Here is a 6022-nt window from a genome sequence, read left to right on the forward strand (position 1 = left end):
CACTCTAACCTGGGGGACAGATATGTAAACATAACGGTATAATATAACTCTCTGCACCCTCCAGGTACAGATTCTTCATCATCTTCCATTATCCATTTATTCTTTATCTCTGGTTTAGAGGATCAGCCTTCTAGACTCTGTGTATCATTATGTTTTTCCATTTCAAAGCATGTATGACTCAATAATAGTTTTGTGGATCAGAATCACAAGTTTCTATGTTTGTATATTTGTGAATACTACTTGAAAATGGTGGTTTGAAAGGGGGGTGGGGTTGGGTCGGGGCGCTTGGGTGGCTAAGTCGGTTAGGCGTCCAGTTCTTGATTTCGGCTCAGGTCATGATCTCACAGTTCCTGAGGTCAGCCTCTGTGCTGGGCATGGAGCCTGCTTATGATTCTCTCTCTCCCTCTCCTGCTGCTCCCCTGCTCTCACACACTCACACACATGTGCATTCTCTTTCTCTCTCTCTCTCTCTCTCAAAAAAAAATTAAATTAAAAAAATATAGGGGGGCTGGATATTCATTGAAGATCAAGTGATGGCTGTAACCCATAGGTACTCCTAAAATTACTGCTATATGTACAAGATAGCTCCTTTAGTCCAGACCTCAGATGATAGCCTGGACCTTGGGGAAACCTAGTACTATCTATAAGGGGAAGACCCCCTCTCCAAGCCCTGAACCTGTGGTATCTACGTGTTTAAAGGAAATAAAACCGTTTAAGTTACATACATAATAGATATATATTACATACAAATTAGGAAATACAGTTAATACCAAAAGGGTAAAATTATAAATAATCTAAAATCACTCAACATAGATAAGAACTATTAACATCTTGTTGTATATGGTTTCAGATTTTCTTTCATGCATATTGCTATGGTCTGAATGTCTGTGTCCCCCCAAATTCATATATTGAACCCTAACCCACAAAGGTAATGATAGTAAGAGGTAGGCCTTGGGGTGATTACTTCATGAGGGCAAAGCCCTCATGAATGATATTACTGCTTTTACAAAACAGGCTCCAGAGACATCTCTTGTCCCTTACACCATGTGAGGACACAGCTAGAAGTGCCAGCAATGAACCAGGAAGAGGGCAGAACACAGCCATTTTGACACCTTGTTCTTAGACTTCCCAGCCCCCAGAACTATGAGAAATAAATTTCTGCTGTTTATGAGCCACATAGTCTCAGATATTTTGTCATAGCAGCTTCAACAGACTAAGACACATATAGACATATATTTATTTTTAAAAATGGTGTCATACCGTACTGTTTGCAGTTTGCAGTTTTCACCTAATATTTTGTGAATGTTTTCCCAAGTCAGTGGTCACATTGACATATTTTAATGTTGTTACTCTGCTCTTACTTTTTTATTAAAAAAAATTTTTTTTCCAGGGGTGCCTGGGTCACTCAGTCGGTTAAGCATTCGACTCTTGATCTCAACTCAGGTCATGATCTCATGGTTGGTGAGTTTGAGCCCTGTGTTGGGCTCTGTGCTAACAGCGTGGAGCCTGCTTAGGATTCTCTCTCTTCTTCTCTCTGTGCATCTCCCTCTCTCTCAAAAAAATAAAATAAATAAAATCATTTTTAAAATTCTTTAAAAACAAACAAACAAATAAATAAATAAATTTTTAAGTTTATCTTTGAGAGAGAGAGTGCGAGCATATGAACGGGGAAGGGGCAGAGAGAGAGGAGAGAGAAAATCCCAAGCAGACTGCACACTGTCAGTGCAGAGCCCAACACAGGGCTTGATCTGACCAACTGAGAGAAACCTGAGCCAAAATCAAGCGACACTTGGGGTGCCTGAGTGGCTTAGTCAATTGGGTGTCTGACTTTGGTTTAGGCCATGATCTCTGGGCCTGTGAGTTAAAGCCCTGCATCTGGCTCCGTGCTGACAGCTCAGAGCCTGGAGCCTGCTTCCGATTCTGTCTCTCCCTCTATATATGCACCACCCCCCTCAAAAATAAATGAACATTAAAAAATTAAGAAAAAAAAAGTGTTGGACACTTAACTGACTGAGCAACCCAGGTACCCCTGCTCTTTTATTTTTTGTTGATTGATTATTATTGGAATTTTAGGTTGTTTCCAACTTTCTGTTATCCTTGTGGCATATATATTTGAACCCAAGTTTTCTTGGTGAAGGAAGAGATATGAAGGAGCAAAGAGAAATTATCTCATGTACCTCATAGCTAAACTTCCTAAAAATCCTCTTTATTTCTCTCTATAAAATCCCATACTTTAAGGCAGCTCTCTTTCTCTTTTCTTGTTCTCAACTTGTTTCTGCAAATGTCCCATCCCCTCCACTGCTCAACACTGGTTCCCTTCCTCACCCCTCCTGACCTCATAACTCCTAACCTTTTGTGTGTGTGTGTATTTTTAAAAAAGGTTTTAAATAACAGCTTTGTTAAGGTATAATTCACATACCATAAAATTCTGTAGTTTTGATTTTACTCGCAGGCTTTCATAATTATCACCACTGTCTGATCTCAGAACATTTTCATTACCCCAGAAAGAACCTCCATACCTGTTAGCAGTCACTCCCCATTCCCCAGTCCCCCAGTCCCTGGAAACCACTAATCTATTTTCTGCTCTGTGGGTTTGTCTGTTCTGGAAATTTCATGTAAATGGAATCCTACATCATACAAAAAAGCTTTTTATGACTGGCTTCTTTTACTTTTTGAAGTTCATTCATGTTGTAGCATGGATCACCACTTCATTCCTTTTATTGCTAAATAGTATTCCATTGTATGTATATATCACATTATTTTTTTAACATCGTTTTTTTGGTGCAGCTTTATCTATATATTTATTTATTCATTTTAATGTTTATTTACTTATTTTGGAGAGAGAGTAAGCGACTGAGCAGGGGAGGGGCAGAGAGAGAGAGAGGGAGAGAGAGAATCCCAAATAGGCTCTGCACTGTCAGCGCAAAGCCTGATGCAAGGCTCAGTCTCATTAACCATGAGATCATGACTTGAGCCAAAATCAAGAGTTGAATGCTTAACCCACTAAGCCACCTAGGTGCCCCTATTTATTTATTTTTAAAGTAAGCACTACACTGGGGTGCCTGGCTGGCTCAGTCAGTGGAGCATGCAACACTTGATCTCAGAGTTATAGGTTCAAGCCCCACACTGGGTGAAGAGATTACTTAAAAATAGAATCTTAGAAGAAAAGTAAAAAGAAAAACCAAATTAAAAAAATAAATAAATAGGGATGCCTGGGTGGCTCAGAGGGTTGAGCATCTGACTTTGGCTCAGGTCATGGTCTCACAGTTCATGAGTTTGAGCCCTGCATTGGGGCTCACTGCTGCCAGTGCAGAGCCCACTTTGGATCCTCAGTCTCCCTCTCTCTGTGCCCCTCCCCTGCTTGTGCTCTCTCTCTCCAAAATAAATAAACATTAAAAAATAAAATATAAATGAATAGATAGATAGATAGATAGATAGATAGATAGATAGATAGAGTAAGCTCTATACCCAATTGGGGCTTGAACTCACAACCCTGAGATCAGGACTCACATGCTTTACCGAGTCAGCCAGGTGCCCCTCATATACACGCTTTTGTGTGAACATGTGTTTTCATTTCTCTTGAGTAGTTTTCATTTCTACCTAGGAGTAGAATTGCTGGGTCATATGGTAACTCTATGTTTAACATTTTAAGGCACTGTCAGACTATTTTTCCAAAGTAGCACCATTTTACAATGCCTCCAGCAAAGTTTGAGAGTTCCAATTTCTCCACATTTTCACACATTTATTATTGTCTGTCTTTTATCTTAGGAATCATGCTGGGGATGAAGTGGTATCTCAATGTGGTTTTCATTTATCTAATGACTAATGATGTTGAGCATCTTTTCATGTGTTTATTGACCATTTGTGTGTTTTCTTTGGAGAAATGTCTAGGCAAGTCTTTGCCCAGTTTTTAATTGGGTTATATGTCTTTTTAATGTGGGGTTGTAAGAGTTCTTCATATATTTTTTTTTAAATTTTTTTTTTCAACGTTTTTATTTATTTTTGGGACAGACAGAGACAGAGCATGAGTGGGGGAGGGGCAGAGAGAGAGGGAGACACAGAATCGGAAACAGGCTCCAGGCTCTGAGCCATCAGCCCAGAGCCTGACGCGGGGCTCGAACTCACGGACCGCGAGATCATGACCTGGCTGAAGTCGGACGCTTAACCGACTGCGCCACCCAGGCGCCCCAGTTCTTCATATATTTTGATCAGAAGTCTCTTTGTAAATATTTTCTCGCATTTTGTGGGTTGTCTTTTCTTGATGGTATCCTTTGACGTGTGAAGGTTTTTAATTCTTATGACGTCCATCCACCTTATCTATTTTCTCACTTTTCACTTGTGCTTTTGGTGTCATAGCGAAGAAACCATCACCTAATCCAAGGTAAAAAATATTTATTCCCCTGTTTTCTATAACTCAAACCTTGTAGCTCAGTTTAGTCTGTCTAGTTTCCACCTTTCTCCGTATCTACTACCCCCATATCTATTACCCCCAGTCAACTCACAAAGGATTGGAAGTCCAACAAAGTCTTCCTCTCTGAAAGGAAAGGGGGAAAAAGAGGGTAAATACTTTTTAATTTTGATGTAATTTAATTTGTAAATAATGATATTTTAAAACTGTATCCCTCACAAATGTATTTATCAGCCACTTGAATTTTTTCATTTATTATTGCCTTTTCATGTCCTTGAGTATATGTGACTTGCCTAGATCTTTTCTGTACTCCACATGAAGGGCTGTGATCCTATAATCTAAATGAGTTAAAATTTTAAAAATTGATGGTATAAAGCATTCAGCTAAATGATGGAGAACTTAGGTTGTGGGGGATTTATACTCAAAGTGGGTGGAAGGAAAATGACAAGAATAAAAAGGGAAGGAAGAGAAATGAATGAAATTAGATATGAGGCATCTGAGCAAGTGAGGACTGTTAGGATTGAACTTGATAGCACAGAAGACTAGAATTTGAGGAAGCCATTCTGCCACAGTCCAGCCAACAGACCAGAGAAGCTCAGAGTGGGCTCTGTGTCCTTGGGGCCAGGAGACTTTGAACAAGAGAGAACTTTACCTTAGCCTATCAGAGGAAAAACTGGGAAGAGAAGACTTTCTAGGAGACCCCCACAGTGAAAGTTCTGAGCTGAAACTGGATAGAATTTGGGCACTTCAGAAGATCTGTACCCTGAGCTGGACAAGAATGTATTATGGCTGTCATGTTTGCTAGGTCTTATGTGATGTTGTGCCTGAGTGATACAAAAGAGATAGAAATAGACACCCGCCCTGCATTGAGAAGGAAGAGATTAGCATACTTTCAGTCACTTTGATGCCCAATTTGGTCTCTGTATTCAAGAAGCTGCAGGATAGGGGCACCTAGCTGGCTCAGTTTGTGGAGCATGTGGCTCTTGATGTTGGGGATGTGTGTTCAGGCCCCACGTTGGGTATAGAGATTACTTAAAAACAAAATCTTTAAAAAGAAGAAGAAGCTCCAGAACAGTAGTAAGGAGAGCAAGGATCCTTAGCCCACAGCCATGAGAGAGGGATAAGCATTCTGGGGCTCAGAGGAAGAGAAAATGAAATGACATAGGGGGGCAAATGATAGAGAATATTTAAAAATAGTTTTCTTGCAAAATTATAGCTTACTGCTATAATATAGTATTCATGATTTTCCCCTTATCTGAAAGCTTGCAAGCTGTAACTGTGACTAAGTCATCTCTGTATCCCCCTTAGTGCTGAGCACCCTTTCAGTCATCCTAGATGATTTTTCTTAGTTATGTCACTACTCATACTTTTCTGTACTCAGGACTAGTCATCATTTACTGCTAAGAACACATCCTTGAAAGAAAACGAGAAAGTGTTGCCCTTGAGAACCCCAAGATTTTCGTATGTGGCATTAAAAGGGGCTCTGCCTTTGGTCACAAGTGGATGCATGGCCAACTTAAAATGAAGGGGGTGCTCAAGAGCTGGGTCTGTGCAGTCCAGAGTATGGTGGGGTACCCCTGCCCTGTTGGGCTGTGTTATCAAGCTCCATCTTGA

The sequence above is a fragment of the Lynx rufus genome, unplaced genomic scaffold (assembly GCF_022079265.1).
Source record: "Lynx rufus isolate CCGP_SWC_20201006 ecotype Redwood Valley unplaced genomic scaffold, mLynRuf1.p SCAF_10, whole genome shotgun sequence".
Classification (NCBI taxonomy): domain Eukaryota; kingdom Metazoa; phylum Chordata; class Mammalia; order Carnivora; family Felidae; genus Lynx; species Lynx rufus.